Genomic DNA, 22183 nt, shown 5'->3' on the forward strand with positions numbered 1-22183 from the left:
ATCCAGAACGAAGTTGAGCAAGAGTGACACGCGTTTCCCTGGGGAGTATGCGTTCCTCCTCCGTGAGTTTTGGATACTTTTCTTAAAGTACTGGATTCACCGGGCAATTCCCGGCATAAAGGTCCGACGCCTGTTTATGGAGTTCACCAAGGACCTGCTTTTGTTTTTTTGCTTCATACGGCTGGGTTCTCAGGTGCCGTATTTCCTCAAAATGCTTACGGAGATGACTCCTTAAGCCCCTAGGTGGTGCTGGTTCATCAATCAGATGTCTGTTGGGATGCTCAGGTTTCTGGGTATTCAACAGGAACTGTTTGGTCAGCATCTCATTTCTCTCCCTGATGGGGAGTATTCTCGCCTCATTATGCAGATGGTGTTCTGGGGACATAAGAAGACAGCTCGTGGCAATTGCTTTGTATGTAGTCATGAGCGTTTCTTTATCTTTTCCCCAGGTACTGCCAGAGAGGGATTTGAGGATTTTGTTACGGCTCTGAATTCTCGGAACAAGTGCGGCTGCGGGCTCACCAAAATGTAGATCCTGATCAAACGTCACACCCAAGATTTTGGGGTGTAGGACAGTCGGTAGGGTAGTGCCATCGACGTGGATGTTCAAAATGGTCGACATTTGGGACGTCCATTTTGTAAATAAGGTCGCGGAAGATTTAGTCGGTGATAATGCCAGGTATCGCGAGGCGAAAAAACTGGAGAGATCAGGGAGGTAGCCGTTTATTTTATTGCATAGCTCATCGATCTTTGGGACTGGGCCTGTGGCCATTATTGTGCAGTCATCGGCGTAGGAAACGATTGTGACTCCTTCCGGTGGTGAAGGTAGCTTAGATATGTAGAAATTAAACAAAAGTGGGGATAGGACACCACCCTGTGGCACCCCTTGTTTAATTCTCCTTGGTTTTGATGTTTCGTTTCTAAATTGCACCGATGCTTGCTGACCACCTAGATAATTTGCGGTCCACCTTTTAAGACATGGGGGAAGGGTAGACCCTTCCAGGTCTTGCAGTAACGAGCCATGGTTGACCGTATCAAAAGCTTTTGACAGGTCTAGCGCTACGAATACTGTTCTATGGTGGGGGTATTGATTTAAACCGCAATTTATCTGGGTGCTAATGGCATTTAGCGCGGTGGTAGTGCTATGGAGTTTTCTGAAGTCATGCTGATGAGAGGCTAGCTGCAAATTTGCTTGGAAATAAGGGAGCAAAATGGCTTCAAGCGTCTTTGCTACTGGCGATAGGAGAGATATCGGACGATACGACTCTCCTATGTTAGCTGGTTTCCCAGGCTTTAGTAGCGGGACCACCTTGGCCATTTTTCATTTCTCGGGTATGACAAACGTGGAAAGAGACAGGTTGAAGACATGCGCTAAATATTTGAAACCCTCTTTCCCTAGGCTTTTAAGCACCGGCATGGCTATGCCGTCTGGGCCCCACTGCTTTGGATGGTTTAGCGCGACCAATGGCGTCCTCAACCTCTTTAGCGGTGATGGGGATTGGTGACGCCCTGAATTTGTGTTTATGTGCGTGTCTATTGGCTCTCCGTCTATCTTTGTCGACCGTAGGTTGCATTATATATTGCCGGCAGAAAGCGCGCGCGCATTTTTTCGCATCCGACAGCACTTTGTCGCCAAAGGCGATGGAAACTTTGTCTTTGTGCTTAGTCGGATTCGATAGGGACTTTACGGTGGACCAAAGTTTACCCACACCGGTAGAGAGGTTACAACCTCTTAGGTGCTCCTCCCATTTCGCCCGCTTGTGTTCGTCCACAAGCAATCTGATGCGTTATATATACCTTATTTGGGGGTCGCCTGGATCAAGCTGTCATATAAGCTCACGTTCTCTCGCTAAGTTTGCGGCCTCCGCCGGGAAGTGGGGCCGGATTTCGGGAATTCTCCTAGCGGGAATGAAACGTGCCGAGGTGGATTCAATGACCTTACGGAAGGCACGCTCCCCTTATCGGGCATCAGCCGGGATAGGGAGGGCAGCAAAGCGGTTGTCTGTAAAAGATTTATATTCGTCCCACTTTCCTTTTTTGAAGTTTATGAAAGTGCGTTTTTCGGTGACGATGAAGTCGGCGGTACGCTCGAGCGAAATAAGTATAGGCAGGTGGTCGGATGCCAATGTTACCATCGGCTGCCAGTTGGCGCAGTTTACGAGTTCTGCGCTCACGATTGAGATATCTGGCGAACTGTGACAGATTCCTACCATACGTGTGGGGGCGTCTCCGTTTATTGTGTAGAACGTCGTTTCTTCTATTTGATCCGCCAACATCTCACCCCTACTGTCCGCCCGCAAGTTTGAGTGCCATAGATCGTGATGGGCATTGAAATCGCCTAAGATAATGCGATTGTTGCCAGTGAGTAAGGCTCTGATATTAAGGCGGTATCCACTGGGGCAACAGGTGGCAGGGGGGATGTAGATGTTGCTGATTTCTAGGTGGGCATCGCCTGACCGTACAGATAGGCCTTGACGTTCTAAGACATTGTCCATGCGGTCGATGCCAGGATCAAATATATAATATTGCACAGAGTGGTGTATGATAAACGCACATATATATTCTGTGCTGGCAAACGGCGCAAACGGAGGTAGGGACTAAGAGTCTGTTTCCCTGACCTACACGATTGCTGTCGGAAAAGAGGGGGGGGGGGGGGGGAGAAGACGGGGGCAAGGTCTGATGCTTAGCATTGCTACCGACTCTACTACGAAGGTAGTAGTTATGAGTGGTAGCAGCTGTTAGAGTTGTTGCCGCCGTGGGGCGCGAGCAGCAGCGGGTACTTGTTGTGGCTTGCTGAGCAGCGGGGCTGCTGGAAGGTAGTGGGGGGGGGGGGGCGCTTAGGCGTAGACTACGGGACGCCCTTGGGCGTGAACAGCAAGGAGCCACACATGATTTATAAAAGTTACGTGGACGTCGGGTTTTGGGATCAAGCCCAGAACAACCTCTCCGATGCAACCATCCCTTACACGAGACACACTGAACACAGTATGACCGTCCTAAAAAGATTCTTTTCCGGCAGATGCAGCAAAACCATTTCTCAGGACCGGGGTCAGGAGACGGACCCGGATTGGATTCGATGCCTTCCCGGAGTAAGAGAATATGGAGCAGTCCTGCTGCAAGAAGCTGCTGGGAGGATGACAATTTGTGGGAGGGACGCAACAAATTAAATGGGGTCACACTGAAATGACCGTCCTTGGTCGGGAAAAATCCCGAGTCGCTCCGGTACATAGAACCGACTGCCTTGGGAAGAGACATTACATAATTCGTATGTAGTTATGCCTGCTTGTAAGGCGGTTTTCAGAGAAACTTGGCATTTGTTTTTGTTTTTGTTCTATTTATAGATCTACAACGAATTAACCAAATGTTGTCTACTTATATGAGTTAACCGAGGATTGCCCGTATCGCTTTAAATGTATGAAAACATTTATTTCAAGTAATTTTTAATTTTATAATTTATTTAATAATTTGGGAATACTTTAAACAACGTGACATCAGGACGGACAAGGCGACAGCTGTTTCGATTATACGTGTAAATCTCTTCAAAGCCTTTTCTCCCGGGAGTGGCAGTCGAACCCGCACTCCTACGATAGTTGAAATGGTTATAAACGCATCCAGCTACGTCATGCCTTAGTTGTAAAGTTTTTTCCAATTGCCTTCTTCGCATATAATATCTTCCACACATTACATAATTCGTATGTATGTAGTTATGTGTTGAAGTTATGCCTGTTTGTAAGGCGGTTTTCAGAGAAACTTGGTATTTGTTGTCTATTTATATGAGTTAACCGGGGATTGCCCGTATCGCTTTAAATGCATGAAAACATTTATTTCAAGCAATTTTTAATTTTATAATTTATTTAATAATTTGGAAAAAATTTAAACAAGAAGAAGAGATTTGAAGATATTTACAAGGTATAATCGAAACAGCTGTCGCCTTGTCCGTCCAGATGTCACGTTGTTTAAATTATTCCCAAATTATTAAATAAATTATAAAATTAAAAATTGCTTGAACTAAATGTTTTCATACATTTAAAGCGATACGTGTAATCCCCGGTTAACTTACAACATTTGGTTAATTCGTTGTAGTTCTATAAATAGAACAAAAACAACAACAAATACCAAGTTTCTCTGAAAACCGCCTTACAAACAGGCATAACTTCAACACATAACTACATACGAATTATGTAATGTTTGTAACTAGGCCCTGAAGAAGACCACAATAAACGGTCGAAACGTCGGCAATAAAATAATAAAGGCGTTTTTCTGATTATTTTGACTGGAAACCCGATTAAAGAAAATTATATGTAATGTGTGGAAGATAATATATGCGAAGAAGGCAATTGGGAAAAACTTTACAACAACTAAGGCATTCCGTAGCTGAATGCGTTTATAACCATTTCAACTATCGTAGGAGTGCGGGTTCGACTCCCACTCCCGGGAGAAAAGGCTTGGAAGAGATTTACAAGGTATAATCGAAACAGCTGTCGCTTGTCCGTCCTGATGTCACGTTGTTTAAATTTTTCCCAAATTATTAAATAAATTATATAACTAAAAATTGCTTGAAATAAATGTTTTCATACATTTAAAGCGATACGGGCAATCCCCGGTTAACTTATATAAATAATTTTTTTTTTCGGAGTCGAAAAAGTCCTGGTCAAAAAATTGTCCTAGGTGAAAATGTTTGAGTTCCCAGGTATCCCTATAGCAATATCATGTCGAATCCTGCATCCTTTTTATTTTTCGAACTTTTTCCATAAAAGTCCACATATAAAAGTAAAATCTGTATTTTTATTTTTTAAGTCCGATAGAACTAGTAAAACTCGGACTTTTAAAAATAAAAGTTAAATCAAGACTTATTTTTTAAGGCCGAAATAAAGTCCCGCTTCATAACAAAGAAACGGCTTATCCGAATTAAAAAAATTTGATACTGAAAATCAGATATTTTTTCGCTAATGTTAAGCGGATTATAGTGGATATAATCTAAGATGCTAGAAAACACGTCTTTATTCATTATATGCTCAAGCCGGAAGTGTCGCCATTCCTTTTCTTCTTTTTTATTATCTTACATACATATACATGGTTGTATTCATTGTTTAAATACTAAGTAAATACAGAGTTGCATTCTTTATAATAGATTATACATTACTTATATTAAGTTCACACCTTGTTTCGTTATACCGCTTACGTTACATTTACAACTCGGCCAACCTGATGCATGATCGACCTCGATCAAACACAACAAGGAAGCCTAACCTATTTCTAGTGGATCCTTCTCTGTATTCTCGACGCAAACCTCGGCGGGTTGCCGCCACATCTTCATTCGGTGACTCTATGACGCCATCATATGGGATTTGGGTAATCTGGCAATTATCTATGTCGCCTATGACGTACCTGTCGTTTCCTAGTATCTTATGCACTTTGTAAGGTCCTTTGTACAAAGGTATACATTTTTGTTACTTCCAGGAGTGGTGTCAACATTTCGAACTACCACGAAGTCTCCTACGTCATAGGTTCTGCTCTGAGCCTTATTTATGGAAGCCCGCGTGGTATCGTACTCTTGACGGGCAGCAATGAACTCGGATGCATTTTGGCGTATGCGATCCAAGTCTCGTTCTTCGCCTGAGCAAGTCTTCTCTTGGAAATACTCAGTGAACTCGTCAATTACCACTCCGAGTTGTTCGACTCCAAATAGAAGTCGACTCGGGGTATCCCGGCAGGTGCTATGTACAGATTTACTAATTGCGTATTCGACCTCGAGCAACTTTTTAACCCAGTCATCATGGTTGATGGGATGGGTTAACTTTCCCAACATGGTTTTTAATACTCTATTCACTCTTTCCACTTGCCCATTAGCTTGTGGGGAAGCCACTGCGACCTGCACATGGCCAATATTTCGCTTCGACAAAAATTAACTAAATTCAAGAGATGTGAAGCAAGTGCCTCGGTCACTAATTATCCGCCGTGGCCTACTGTAATAACTGAAGTACTTGACTAAGGCCGCAGTGACCTCTCTAGTGCTAGTTGAGTTAGTTAGGTAGAGTTTTACATATTTAGTGAATGCATCAATGACAACCAAAATATGCTTTTTCTTTGACTTAAGTGACGGAAGTGGTCCGAAATGATCCACATGAATCGTATCAAATGGCAGGGGAGTTTTGGGGATGACATGTAAGGTCCTTCCTTAGCCTGTGGTGGTGTCGCATACATAATGCACTTCAAGCAATTCCTAACAAACTTTTCTACCTTTTGTCGCATGTTTGGGAACCAGTAATACCATTTTAACTTTCCGAGAGTCTTTTCCGCCGATAGGTGACATAGTTTCCAATGTATCAGCTGTATAACGTTATGTTCCATCTCACTGGGTACATAAAGAGCCTTTTTACCGTCCGGCCCTACTTTGTAAACGAGCCCATCCACTAAATGATAGTCGTTGTCATCCTCGTTTTCTAGTCGGCGCCGTATAGAACTAATATCTTTGTCTCGCTCTTGTGCAATCTGTATCTGGAACTCCACATCGTCAGTGTTTACTATCAATGCTATCTGTCTCCTACTGAGAGCGTCAACGTGCCCCATGGATGGTCCTTTTCTGTGCTTTATCTTATAATCGTAATTTTCGAGCTCAAGTGCCCACCTGATAATCCGAGAATTAAACTGTCTTTTCTCAAGAGTCATGATCAATGAGTTGCAGTCTGTTATTATAGTGAAGGGTATACCCTCTAAATAAGTCCTAAATCTCTTAAGTGCGTATATGATGGATAGGGTTTCCAGCTCAAAGCTGTGATATCTTGATTCGGCACTTGACGCTGTTTTCGAAAAATATAATATAGGGTGAAATTTATTATCATCTTGCCGTTGCAATAACACTGCGCCAAATCCTATACTACTGGGATCACAGTGAAGCTCCGTTTCCTTAGACGGGTTAAATATTGCCAAGACTGGGCTCTTGACTAATCTTGATTTGAGTTCGGCAAAGGCATCGAGGCATTTTTCGTCAAAGTTATATGGTGAGTTTCTCTTAAAAAGATTCTGCAACGGTTTAGCAATTTGGGAAAAAGAAGGCACAAAGCGGCGAAAATATGAAAAGAGACCTATACACGATTCTAACTGCTTTGTATTTGTCAGAACTGGAAAATTTTGTATACTTCTAATGTGGGAGTCATTGGGCAATATTCCTGACCGTGACACAACATATCCTAAATAATTAACTTCGTCGTATCCAAATTGGCATTTATCCAAATTGATCTTCATACCCGTAAGGTCAGTCGTTCCAATACTAACTTCAGCAGGGTTATGGGTTCGTCAAAGTTTTCGGTAGCTATGATGATGTCGTCCATGTAAATAATAATTTTTCTTGTATCTAACATATCCCTAAAAATAGTATTTATGAATCGTTGAAATACGGCAGGGGCGTTCCTAAGTCCAAATGGCATCTTTAAATACTCATATTGCCCGTTAGGTGTTACGAAAGAAGTTAGGGGTATTGACTCAGGAGCCATTTACACTTGGTGCAACCCGTTTTTCATATCTATTACCGAAGTGTTTATTTTCTAGATATTCTATGCAATCATCGATTAGGGGCAATGGGTAATTATCTCTGACAGTCATTTTGTTCAACGTCCGATAATCCACACACATGCGTACTTTACCACTCTTCTTCTTAACTAGTACTATTGCCGAAGCGTAAGGCGAATTACTAGGTCTTATGATTCCATCTCGGCAGAGTTCGTTAACTATGATTTGCACTTGTGTTCTTTCAGCGTACGAAAGCCTTCGGGGAGCACAATGGAAAGATGTATCTTCATTTCGTATTTTAATGCTTCGGCTTGTGTACCCAAGTCCAAGTATGCATCTCTAATAAGCCGTTCTAAATCATTTTGCTGCTGCTTAGTTAACTTAGTACTTATGTGTAGGTTCTTTTCGTCATGTGGAATTTCGATACAGAAGATGTCAGGTACGTCAGCTACGATGAGGTCATGAGGTCCGCTAGCGGCAGAGGGGTCGTCAGATACGTCAATAGCGACAGGATCTTGAAACTTACAGGGGTAGTCATTTTGATTTTGACCATCAAACCAGTTTGATTTAGTAATAGAAAGGTGTGCGTCGGAATCAGTTACAAACTGCTTTGCTTTATAAGGGTTATAACTTTTAATATCATCTCTCATTCTCAGTAACTCATCTATGGTATATCTATTGCGATCACTAATCAGACTAATATTGAACTTGCTAAGAAAGTCACGTCCCAGAATAACCGGCATACTCATACTTCGATCTTCAATGACATTTAATTCAATTTCTCTTAGCTTGTTTATAAATTTGATATTACATTTTATTTTATAAAGAATTTTAATTTTGTTCCCCCCGATGCCTTTATAATTTGGCCCTGTCCTAATCGAATGGTTTTCCCTTAGCTGTTCTGGGACCAGTGACCGTCTCATCAAACTGATTGGGCTGCCGGTGTCAAAAAGAGAAAGTACACTATAAGAAATTGGACTTCTGATTGTCTTAAAAACTATACTTACAATATTGAAAACATCATGTAATGTATACAATTTATTTATATATATATATTTTTTTTTTTTTACCTTGAACTAGGTCTTAAAGACCGTAAATAAATAAATTATATATCCATCTCGTCTGCTAAGTCATCGTCGTATTCAGCAACAGTAACTATCTCTCGCTTCTTTAGCACTTTGGCTTGATTTGGACAGGAGCGGTGGTCATGCCCCATCTTCGCCCCCAGCCGGTAAGGGGGTCAGAATATACCCGCGATAGGTATGCCTGTCGTAAGAGGCAACTAAAATACCAGATTCAAGGGATGTGTAGCGCAACCCTTCAGGTTGCCAGCGCAACATATAGGTTCTCCAAACCCAATTGTCAACCTCACCTATCCGCGGCGAATCCTGTTTCCATAACAGATGAGGCTCTGGCGACCCCAAGCTCCTCATGGAACTTCGGGGTGGGGAGGGAGGGGATGGCCTGAAGGTTTAATGTGGCCACATAAATCGTTCCCGAGATGGTCGGGCTAGCACCTTAATAGTGCTGTGGTACCGGAGCGTATCGGATCTGTATCCGGCAAAGGACCATCACATCGATAACACTCCGCAAAGCCTTCGGGGAGCAACCTTATCGCTACAACAACAACAACATGCCCCATCTTCCAGCATCGAAAGCAGGATCCGTCTGGTCGTATCGGGAATGGGCAATTTGGTTTTATGTGCCCGTTTCTGGAGCAGTTGAAACATTTAACTTTTGCCTCCTCCGTTGGCTTCGTCACAGTTTGCCGTTGGTTGTTGGTTTGCGTCAACTGTGTTCCACCAGCCGGAAATGTTGATCCGCTCCTGAGGCCTCCATGATCTTCTCAAGATCACGTAAAAATTGGCGAACGGGATATGTTATGTCGTCACCTGCTTGACGGCGGTGGCATTAGTAGTGTCAATACTAGCGGCAGTGATATTATTGATGGTAGAAAAGACAGTAGTATTCGTAGCGGCAGCGGCAGCGGCGTCGGCATCGGTGGTAACGATATTATTGGTGGCATCAAAGGCAGTGTTATGGATGTCAGCAGCGTCAGTGACGTCGTTAGCAGCAGTGGCGTTAATATTAGTACCGGCCGTGGTAATATCAGGAGTATTAGCGGCTGTGTTCTTGGCGGCAGCACCGGCGGTATTAGCATTGTTAGCGATAACTGAATTAGGAGCGGCTATAACAAGATCAGTGCTAGGAATCGACTCCATATAATCGCCTATAACGCTTTTGAGCAATTTACGTAATTGCTGTACGTTGGTGGAAATTGCACCCCAGCCTGTTGTAGAGCCTTGGTGACGTCTTCGTTGGAAGTGGCCATATTAATCGGCGCTTCCTCCATTGTTCCCTGAAAATAATGTTGTTTATCGTTGATTTGGGTATTCACCCCACACCTGAGCTGAAAATCAGATATTTTTTCGCTAATGTTAAGCGGATTATAGTGGATATAATCTAAGTTGCTAGGAAACACGTCTTTATTCGTTTTATGCTCAAGCCGGAAGTGTCGCCATTTCATTTTCTTTTTATTATATTTTCTTACATACATATACATGGTTGTATTCATTGTTTAAATACCAAGTAAATACAGAGTTGCATTATTTATAATAGATTATACATTACTTATATTAAGTTCACACCTTGTTTCATTATACCGCTTACGTTACATTTACAATACCAATCGATCCTCCTGGATTCCTAAAATTTAAAACCTTATGGACTTTTGAAAATTTCTGTTAGAAATACTAGAAATTTATCATAAACAAACTAGATCGTAAATCTCGTAGTATAAATGGTGAACTTGCAGTGGATTTTCGCAATAAATTTCGTTCCAATACATCTATTAGATTGAAAATTGGTAAACCGCATTCTGCTATGATAGGAAAGCTTTCCAAAAAAAAAAATGGTCGTAATCGGTCAGTAGCCACGCCTCTTTCTGTATATAGAAATTTCCGCACAGAACATGCAATATTTGAGTATCTAAAGAAGCCACCGTGGCGGCCACCGTGGTGTGATGGTAGCGTGCTCCGCCTATCACACCGTATGCCCTGGGTTCAACTCCCGGGCAAAGCAACATCAAAATTTTAGAAATAAGATTTTTCAATTAGAAGAAATTTTTCTAAGCGGGGTCGCCCCTCGGCAGTGTCTGGCAAGCGCTCCGATTGTATTTCTGCCATGAAAAGCTCTCAGTGAAAACTCATCTGCCTTGCAGATGCCGTTCGGAGTCGGCATAAAACATGTAGGTCCCGTCCGGCCAATTTGTAGGGAAAAATCAAGAGGAGCACGACGCAAATTGGAAGAGAAGCTCGGCCTTAGATCTCTTCGGAGGTTATCGCGCCTTACATTTATTTTTATTTATTTAAAGAAGCCACGTTATTTAAATTTGGCACGTAAATTACTGACATTGCATGTAGTTGATCCACATAATTTTTTTGGACAATGGGCGTGGCACCAACTATTTTCCAAATAAGATTTTTTGGACTTTCAAGTGCGATAACTCGTACATACTTTGAGCAATATTTTTGCAAATTGGCAAACGAACTTCATATTTGTCTTTGTACATGCCGACGGAAAAAGTTTTAAAATCGAATTAAAGTCACACCCCCACTTGTAAATAAAAATATCAAAACTGGCTACTTGAATTCATTGCTAAGTACGTGAATATGTCGGAGTTATTTCGCGACTATTGCGGGATCATTTGGGGATCCTTCCGGTATTATTCCTGGATGACTTTCGGGATCCCGTCAGGGTCATTTCGGGATCATTTGGGGATCCTTCCGGCATCAGTTCAGGATAGTTTTCGGGATCCCTCCGGGATTCCGTGAGGATTATTTCGGGACTTTTTCGGGAGTATTCCGGGATCATTTATGGATGGTTTTCGGGATCGCGTCGGGTTTATTTCGGAATCATTTGGGGACTCTTCCGGTATAATTTCTGGATGGTTTTCGGGATCCCGTTAGGGGAATTTCGGGATAATTTTGGGGCCCTTACGGGATAATTTCTGGATAGTTTTCGGGATTTGTCCGGGATCCCGTCGGGATCATTTCTGGACTATTTTGATATCATTTTGGAACCCTTCCGGAATCATTTAAGGACTCTTCGAAACCGGTAGTTCAGCACATGATTTTTTAAATTATGAGCTTTTATGGCCATGGAGTATAGGCATTGTAGCTGGTTTATTGTAGCCCGTCTGGTCGTAGCTGATACGGGTTATGCTAGTATTGTTATAACCGGGATGGACGCAGCCAATAAGGATGCGCTAGTAGTATTATTGCCGGTATGAACGCAGCTAATAAGAATGCGGCTAGTATTTGGGTCGGTGGTACCGCCTGTTGTTGGTGTTACCATTAGTGGCCGCAAGCCTATGTACGTGGCCCCGCTACGTGCGTTGCAACTGGTGTGGCGGTACGTCTGATGGTTGTTGCGCTCGTGGTTGCGCTTATGAAGGAGTTGGGGGAGGAACTACCGATGGTGATGCCCGTGGTAATAGTAGGCACCGTGGGTGGCGGTTGGCGCTGTGGTCCGAGGTGACCAAATGACCCAGGTGGCGATAAAGCTTCGTGCTGGCCTTTACGCCGGTGGTAGTGTCCTCACTAGGTTAAGATTTATTACCACCCATTTTTTTACATTTGCTGCGCTGCATACAATTGCCACTTGAACATGCCTAATGGTTGATAGGTTAAATGCAAATCTAATTCTGGCGTTGTTTCATTGATGGGAAAATGTTCACGTGGTAAGTTCCAATAATCATTTATAAACACACTAGGTAAATACGTTTTACCACCTTCATCTTTTTTGTTGTCGATCTGGCCGGAAACTCGGCGATTTTTCTCAATTTTTATTTCTTACCAAAATTTGTTATCTTTCTTCGTGTGTATGCAGCCGGAAACTCTTGCTAAAAGAAAAAAAATTTTCTCCCTAGTGATGGCCGGTCTGCCTTTTCCTTCTTTTTCGATAATTTTTTTATCGCACCTTTCGCCACATCGCTAGATGTGTTCGCGTGAACACGCTCCCAAGTGGGTCGTAGCCGTAGACCGTAGCAGCAGACCGTAACAAACCTGCTTCGCTTTGAAGACCTGACGGTGAAGCGAACAGGAAACCGGATCATCTGTGGGACGCCACTGCCAGGGATCTCCGACGACAAGCAACGTGGGGCACGACTCACTCCTGAGATAAGAGTCTCAAAGTCCTACTACGAAGCTAGCGGGGCAACATGGGTCCATCAAAGAAAAATTAAGTCAAGTTGGGAATAATTTCTGTTTCCTAGTTAAAAGGGCTTTGCGGCGATTAGACATTTGTTATGGAGAACTCGTCAAAACTTCGAAAGATGGTTTCTAGTGGGTATCGCTCGCACAGGAAGGCAAAACAAAAAAAAGGTGTAGACATTTTGATCTGGAGAACTCGTCCAAACTCCGAAAGGCTAGTCCGACCTAAGCGTGGACTGCCAGGGTGTTCACGGTCCTCGGTGAGTACGCGCGTGAACATCCTATGAGGTCAGTGCTCGGGGAGAATACTGGGCGAGATGTCCCCGACCGCCAAAACGCCCAGACAAAAAAAGTCCGATTGGTAGATATATAAAAAAAAAGATCAAATTGTAATTTAGCAAAAGAAACTCCCTTGTTGGTTCATTGCGGACGAATGTCCGAAGCATGGAAGCGACCTATCAATTTCCCGTTTAGGTCCTCGAGATCATACAATGCATTGCCTATTTTTCGGAGCACACGACACTTAAGGTATTTTGGCAGGAATTTGGCGTTAATACCCTGTTTAAAGTTATTTAAGGCAAAGTTTCTTCGGAAAACTTCCTAACCTTCCTTGTAGTTGACTTGCCTAGAGCGCTTGTTATAGGTGGTTACTCCCCTATCCTTAGCCTGATCTAAATTTTTACGGATTTGCTCACGAATATTAGTCAACTTGTCAGTTCGGCTTACTAGCGTAACTTGGTCTTCCCGAAGCCTGCCGAGCTTCGCTAAAATTTTGTACGTTGCGGCATGCTGGACCATATTTTGGCCATATAATGCAAAGTATGGAGAACACTGAATCGCCGTATGAAAATCACTTCTCAAAACTGATAAAATTTCGGGTATATGCTTATCCCAATCGGTGTGGTCAGGCTTATCCTTCAGGAAAATCCTAATCTTAGAAACAATTTCTCTATTGACGCGTTCAGATGCGTTCGCTTGGGGAGATATAGCCCCGTCCTCACGTGCGCCACCCCGTAATTTATTAAAAATTTGTTCATTTCCTTCGAGATAAACTGTTTACCATTGTCACTATGGATAAATTCAGGAACCCCTACAGTCGGGAAAATTTCGTAGGCGAAGTAATTTATAACGTTAACAGTGGTGGCTCTTTGCATGGGCTTTAGCCAAACGTATTTTGAAAGATGGTCTAATACTATAAAAAGAAATTGATTACGCCGCTTAGATCTTGGATACGGCCCTAGAAAGTCGCAATATAACCGCTGAAATGGCCTTTCGGATTCAAAGGTACTCCCTATAGGTGGTCTCGACTGCTGATTGGTGGGTTTTACCGTTTTGCAGGTGTCACAACGCTGGACGTAGTCCCTGACGTCCTTAGCCTGCTGCGGCCAGAAGTACTTCTGCCTAACACGTTCTAAGGTTTTCTGCCATCCGGCATGGTAACTCCGGTTAGTGTCATGTGCTAATCTCACTGCTTCCTCAGTCAACCCTTTTGGCAACCATAAACGCCACAGCGAGTCTTCTTCCCCTTCCATCCCCTTACGAAAATTAACTCTTTTGAAAATTACACCGTCCACCACTCGTAAATCCGGAAGTGATTCCTCGTTTTCGGTGACGGTCCGAATTAAGTCTAAATATTCGTTGCTGCTAAATTCGGGAGAGACTAAATCTATTTCTCCGGGTGTGGTAGTGAAAGACAACTCATCGGCATCAAAACGCGACAGCGCGTCTGGTACTACATTCAGGGTGCCCTTACGATGTTCCATTCTAAAGTCTTATCTTTGCAGTAGGAGTGACCATCTCGCCAACCTCCCGCTCAAGTCTTTTTGTGTCATCAACCACTTGAGACTGGAGTGGTCCGTAATAATCCGAAAAGGTAATCCTTCGACATAGGGTCGGAAACGCTTCACGCTGATTATGGCTGCAAGACATTCCAGCTAGGTTACTGTATAATTGCGTTGAGCATTATTCAGCTTTTTCGACACGAATGCGATTGGATGCTCAGCGCCCTCATCATCGACCTGGAACAACACTCCGCCAACACCTATTTTGGAAGCGTCGCATTGTATCACGAATTCCCTTGAAAAGTCTGGTTGGGCCAAAACAGGGGCGGAACTCAAAGCTACATTTAGCTTTTCGAAGGCCTCTATAGCTTCAGAGGTAAGCTTGAACGGGCCTGCTGACTTACGGAGACAATCGGTCAAGGGACCTGCCAAGTCAGCAAAATTGGTAATAAACGCCCTGTACCAATTCGCCATGCCCACAAACCTACGCACTTGCCGAGGGGATTTAGGGATCGGGAAGTTTTCCATTGCTTCTATTTTTCCCGGATCCACTTTCAGACACCCGCTGCCTATCAAGTACCCTAAGTAGCGAATTTCCTTCTGACAAAATTTACTTTTTTCCACGTTTATTGTCAGCCCTGCGTCTGTCAAACATTGGGCCACTTCCGCTAGCAATTTTAGGTGATCTTCAAAATTAGTGCTACATACCATCAGATCGTCCAGGTAGACAAAGACGTTCTCTCGCAGACGCAAAGGGATTGCCTTGTCCATCAGCCTACTCATAGTCTGCGGTCCATTGCACAGGCCAAATGGCATTACTTTGAAGTGGTACAGAGGCCTCCCCGGAACTGCGAATGCTGTTTTTTCCTTAGAGGACTCTGTCAATTTGATCTGGAAGAACGCGTCTTTCAGATCAATGCCACTAATAAAATGCGTATCTTTCAGTCTGCTCAATAAGCCGTTGATATGAGGCAGGGGGTACGAGTCTTTCTTAGTCACCGCGTTGACCTTCCTCGAATCTATGCACAGCCTAATTTTACCTGGTTTCCGGACCAGTACTACAGGACTACACCACGGGGAGTTGGATTCTTCTATAACCCCTAATTCGAGTAACCGGTCTAGTTCTCTAAAAGCTTCGGCTTGCCTCGGTGGCGAAAGAGGGAAATGTTTGCTTTTTATAGGTACAGCATCACCGGTGTCGATGTGATGCTCCACTAATTTGGTTTGCCCTAGGCCTAATTTCTCGTATGAAGGAAACGTCTCGATGACCTTTTGTAATTCTAATTTCCGGTCTGGTGACAATTCATGGAGGTTAAGTTCCTCTTCCTTTTCAAGCCCAATCTCTAAAAACTCTACGCTTGGGAATATTTCGGGAGCTAACGCAAATGCTCTCCAAAAATCTACCCCGAAGTATGCTTCTTGGATCAATGAGGGAACAAGGTAAAAACGAATAACCTTTGTGATATTTTTGAAGGTGACTGGTAGGGATACTGAGCCTAAAATTTTTTGCTTGTTGCCGCCCGCTGTATATACGAACGCGTGTAAGGGCTGATATTCGAAGCCATTATCCTCTAGGAATTCTACTCCATTTTTCCCTAAGATGGAGACGTTTGCTCCCGAGTCCAACAACCCTACAAGAAAACTATCTTCAATTTTGGCCTTTACTAAAGGCCTTTCGTCCTCTGTAAGCGTTAACGTGGTGGCTTGCAGCAGTCTACGCTCCTGTACTCTCCTGTGGTATCTCTTCCTACACTTCAAAATATTATCCGATACCGGGTAGTGTTCAAAAATGGTATGTCTTATTTGTTCATACCTATGTTCCCTTTCTCCTAGGTTTGGTGAAAGTTGCGTTTGGCAAGCGACATCCCTATGCCGGCGTCGCAGAATTTTAATCGGCTCGCCTATCGCGGATGAAAACGTTTGACTCTCGGCTTCAGAACTATTCGAACTGTCCGTACTGTCAGGGTAAGTTATTATCACTTTTGAGGGCTCTTCTGCCAGGGTACTACTGCACCTCGGAAGCGTATCACCTCCATGCAGAGATTCACCCTCTGGTTCAGCGCACGGGACGACGCCTCGAGCACTGGCTGATGTGGGAGCTATGAAGCCGAACGAGGTTCCCCCGCCTTCTCGCTCGGGTACTGGTTTCCCTGCCTGCGATGGTCCCTAGGGCATTTAGGAGTAAATACACCCTTATACCCACATTTAAAACAAAAAGGATTTTTTATGGGTTCCTCACAATATATATAGGAGTGCCCCATTCCCTGGCGATTCCAGCATTGGATTCCCGAATAGTCCGGTCTTCTGTTGCGTCGATATTCCAGCGCCTCTATCTGCGGATCCATCTCGCCGTCTTCGTTTTCCATCCTCATGTCCGGGGTTGTCACGCGTGCTTCGCTTACATGCGGTCCTGGGTAAGTGGCTCCCAGCAGCTTGCTTTCTTTCAGCACTTGTTCACCTCTGCGTGCTACATCGCGTAGATCATGAAGGGTCCTTACGTCCGCATTAAAAAGAATTAGCTTAAGGCTACTGTTGACGTTCCTTTTTATTATGTCAATCATTAAAAGCTCCGGCATTGGCTCTCTTAAGCGCGCGTTCAAGGAGATTATGTCCGTGTGAAACACGTCATAACACTCACTTGCTTTTTGCTTCCGCGTGGAGATCTCCATCATGATCTCGTGGTCAGTTTTCAAAGTGCCAAACTCTCTTTTCAATGAGTAGCACAAAAAGGCATAGGTCGCGTTTGGGTTTTGTTTAGTGAAAAGCCAGTACCATTCTTCGGCTCGCCCGGAAAGAAACAGGTGGAAACTAGCCATTAGTTGTTCGTCCGTGCATTGTGTGCGCTCACACAAGGTGTTCAGTTTGAAAAGGAAATCGGCTACGCTCCCAGTGCCGTCAAATGAGATTTTCCACTCCTGCGGTTTTACTGCTATGCTGCTTGGAGTCGGGTACATTGGTGGTACTACCGATGGCAATGGGTTACGGTCCATCCTACTTGCGTTCCTGTGTTGCTGGTTGGATTGCTGTGCAGATTCGAGAGCGGCGTATAGCTGGTCCATATTGCTTCGAATTGACCCCATCTCCCTCCACATCTCTTCCCGTGAGGTCCTGAACAGTTGGTGCAATACTGCCACCCACGAGTCTCCCTGATTAGCTTCGTTACGCATTCCTGCGGCATTTGTCCCTTCGCTTGCAGCGTCTCCAAAGTTTCCAACTTCATAATTTGGTGGTAAAGCACCAGCTCCATCTGGTGCATAGGCCGACACATTAGTCAGTAGCCCCGAGATGTCATGTGCGTTTAGTAGCGGCGCATTTAAATTGTTGGTGCTTACAGGTCGGTCCAGTTTCTCGCGAGGGTCAGTCAGGTCCGAGCCCATGTTTATTAACGCGGGATCTCCGTATTGTCCGCCTACTGGGGTGTGCACCACCAAGGGACGCCTGGCCTGGGAGAAGGCCCCTCTATTTTTGTTACCGCCCCGGCTCTGGTTTCTTCGGGGATTCCCCGTACTCCCAAACGGAGTAGTTCGGCCCGGTTGGCCGTACGACTGCTCGCGAGACATAATAATTAAAAAAAATTGTATTTGTTAGGTCGTAGTTAGTTAAATCCTAGTATTCGGAAAAAGGCTTTTATTTACTGCCAAATGTAAGGCCGTTAGGGGTTAGGTAAAAGGTCTGAACTCACCCCCCTTCCACCCTATATTTTAGGCGAGGATTTGTCAAAAAAAAATGTGAATATTTATACATATGCGAGAAAAAAAAATTTTTGTGCGGAAAAAAAAATCGCGCGAACACGTATTGTTGTCCTTTGTTCGACTATCGTATCGACAAAAAAAAAATTCAAAGCTGAAAAAAAAGTAGTTAGTAAAATATACAATATAGGTGGTGATGGGAATGCTGACATCCCATCATTAGAAGGCAGCAGGGCCACAGGAAAAAAAAAACACAGATACATTCGTACATGTCCCTAGTGCTCCCAACCGCAATGCGAGGGGGTCTTAAGGCCCCCTCCGAGACTAGTTGGGGCCACTAGGGTCCGCTCCAGGTACACCCGGGTCGGTCTCAACACGCTCAGCCGCAACGCAGGGGCAGTCTCCAGGGGCTTGCCCCTGGGACTGGTTGGGGGTGGTGAGGCCTCCCGTCCATTCACTCTGGACACCACTCCTGCCTCCGCCGCAATGGGTGGAGCGGTTTCGGAACCGCTTTCCCAGTCTGGTGGGACAGGAAGGAGTTCCACTTTGAATCCCAGCTCGACCCGTCACAGTCCAGGTGGCACTATGGGTTGCCACCTGAGACGTGGGATGAGCTGGGGTCCTACAAATCACACACTCACTCATACCTGACATCACAAATTCGGCATGAGGGAAACTAAAAAAAAACTAGAAAAAATTTGACATAAAAAAAACCCAATTAGCGGACAAATATTTTTCCTATGCCGACTAACGACAACTTCCGGCAAACTAAAATCCCCAATTACAAAAAAATAAAGTGCGTGCAGCACTGCCTCACTGGGTGAAAAAATAAAAAAAATCCGTATAACTGACGTTAAGTCCGTGGCTCCTTCGGCCACTGCCCCCGATGACCAGCCCGGACAACCTGGTCCGTCCAACCATCCCACCGCAACGTAGGTGGCAGCTTCTGTGGCTGCCCACTCGGACTGGTGGGATGGTCAACTTCACAGGTTGACCCGACTGACCCTCGCGGCCAGCGCCTCAGGCCCCACGCTGGGCGCCATCTGTTATGGCGCCCTCAGCAACTGTCAACGATGATCACTCAGGACAACTTGATCCATCTAACTATCCCACCGCAACGCAGGTGGCTGCTCCTGCGGCTGCTCACCTCGGACTGGTGGGATGGTCAACTTCACAAGCTGACCCGGAATGACCAGCGCGACAGCGCCTCGGGCACCAAATCCCGTTGGGCGCCATCTGTTATGGCGCCCTCAGCAACTGTCAACGATGATCACTCCGGACAACTTGATCCATCTAACCATCCCACCGCAACGCAGGTGGCTGCTCCTGCGGCTGCTCATCTCGGACTGGTGGGATGGTCAACTGCACAAGTTGACCCGGAATGACCAGCGCGACAGCGCCTCGGGCACCAAATCACGTTGGGCGCCATCTGTTATGGATACGCATCTATGATGGAAGCAGTAAGGAAGGCGGTCGGCATGATGTGTTGGTGCACAGTGGCTAGTCATTGTCGGCTGGGGCGGGTCCTTGCCAACCTTACTGTTCCTGCGCCATAAACAGAAAAAAAAGTCATATCATGCCTTTAAAAAAACTGACAAAAGCACAGAACTAATTCAAAACGCTCAAATGGACTAAAACAAAATCCGGTCGAACCGGATGTCACGGACAGACCGTTAAAACATTCAAAATTTAAAAAATTCAAAAAAAACTACATTATAACGCAAAAAAAAATCGAACCGGAAACAACCGGTTGCTAACTGTTGAGAATTAAAATACAAAAAAAAAGCGGAAAATGAAAAAAAAGAAGAAACAGAAATGGGCCAAATATACAGAGGGGTGCTTGTCCCACCCTCAAAAACCATGGCCACCGACGCACCTAAATTTCGGTGGCCCCTTACCTGGTTTACCCTATGCCTTCTAAATCATTGGCGACGCCAGCATTCCCATATTATTAACAACTTTTATTCAAAATTCATTATTACTACTAACATAGCTTTCTCTTTTTTTTCTTTTACTTCTTACTACAAGGGTTTTGAATATATTTAAGCTTATAAATATTTTTTTTTTTTTTTTTTAAAAAATTTATAGCAATCAAAAAGGCTATATATGTAATAAAATAAAAATATACTATATATGTAATAAAAAAAATCTTTTTTTTTCTTCAGAAATTTGGATAAATGCCCTTTTCTCTTTTTTTGTTTTACAAATCTATCTTAGGGCTGGTCAGTTTGGATACAACTTCTGATAATTGGGGCCCCCTTACAAAATTAATAGTTGTTGTATTAAACTTACTTTGAGTTTAACGGAACATCATTTCGGTATTACACATAGTGTAATGACAGTAATATGTACTATGCACTAGGAAATTAGTTATAAACGCAACTAGGACTAAACTTGGGGTAAATCCTACCCCTCAAAAATATTGCTTCACAAGCTCAAGTAAAACGTAAGCTTTTAGATTCATGGAAAAATTACCGAAGTCATTCACCTGTTCAGGTAACACATGAACCCTTTAAACTTGTAGTACAATTAATGAAATTGTTTTACTTGTTCAGTTGAAACGTTAACTATTTTACATGTAACAGTCAGGGTTGGTATTGTTTCGGGTTTAGTTCGACTCAGTCACCAAAAAATGTATACAACAAAAAGTTTTGTTTTGATAACGCAAGCTAACCCGCATTACTTGTTATTTGCGTCTCTCAATATAGAGTTAATGCATTTTACTGATAATGCAACTGAACTTGAATTACCAATAAAACTTTATTCCTTACCGAAACAATATCAATACTTTTGCTCACTCCAAAATCATATTCGCCACGATGGCATCAATTAAAAAAAAATGTAATAGTAAAATTCTACCACAACGCAAAGCAAATTTAGTCACTGAAACACCTTTTTTTTTTGTTTCACAGGCCGTATAAATTGCACACCTATGACCATTAAAATATGCTTTGGTTTTTTGTTGGGTAATTTTTTGTTTTTCCAGTATGCAACAATTTTGAACGTACAACAAGAATTGCTTTTTTTCTTTTTAACTTATCATTTCCTTCGGTCAATGTGCATATTGCATTCGTATTCACATTCGCTTTAATTCTACAATAGGGTGATAGCCCTAAATTCGAGTATGGTGGTACATTAACATTACATAATGTTGCGGAGTCAAAAATATAATTTTAAAAGATAGGGTTAAGGCTACCAATACATAACTTTAGTTCAGTAGTGGAACGAACTCACCGCTTTAACCGCTGATGTTCGTTATCGCAATTGGAATGCCCGCAGGCCTATACTCGCTGCCCTGTGATCGTCATTGTAGCTGGTTTATTGTAGCCCGTCTGGTCGTAGCTGATACGGGTTGTGCTAGTATTGTTATAACCGGGATGGACGCAGCCAATAAGGATGCGCTAGTAGTATTATTGCCGGTATGAACGCAGATAATAAGAATGCGGCTAGTATTTGGGTCGGTGGTACCGCCTGTTGTTGGTGTTACCATTAGTGGCCGCAAGCCTATGTACGTGGCCCCGCTACGTGCGTTGCAACTGGTGTGGCGGTACGTCTGATGGTTGTTGCGCTTATGAAGGAGTTGGGGGAGGAACTACCAATGGTGATGCCCGTGGTAATAGTAGGCACCGTGGGTGGCGGTTGGCGCTGTGGTCCGAGGTGACCAAATGACCCAGGTGGCGATAAAGCTTCGTGCTGGCCTTTACGCCGGTGGTAGTGTCCTCACTAGGTTAATATTTATTACCACCCAATTTTTTTACATTTGCTGCGCTGCATACAATTGCCACTTGAACATGCCTAATGGTTGATAGGTTAAATGCAAATCTAATTCTGGCGTTGTTTCATTGATGGGAAAATGTTCACGTGGTAAGTTCCAATAATCATTTATAAACACACTAGCTAAATACGTTTTACCACCATCATCTTTTTTGGTGTCGATCTGGCCGGAAACTCGCGATTTTTCTCGATTTTTATTTCTTACCAAAATTTTTTT

General features: G+C 43.8%; 1 protein-coding gene across 1 annotated transcript in view; it reads left to right on the forward strand.

Annotated features, from left to right (window-relative positions):
- ast (protein asteroid) overlaps positions 1–22183 on the forward strand; it is a 30459-nt gene that overhangs the window by 3763 nt on the left and 4513 nt on the right. The gene's annotated exons all lie outside the window — the stretch shown is intronic.

The sequence above is a fragment of the Eurosta solidaginis genome, chromosome 2 (assembly GCF_040869045.1).
Source record: "Eurosta solidaginis isolate ZX-2024a chromosome 2, ASM4086904v1, whole genome shotgun sequence".
In the NCBI taxonomy this organism is placed as follows: domain Eukaryota; kingdom Metazoa; phylum Arthropoda; class Insecta; order Diptera; family Tephritidae; genus Eurosta; species Eurosta solidaginis.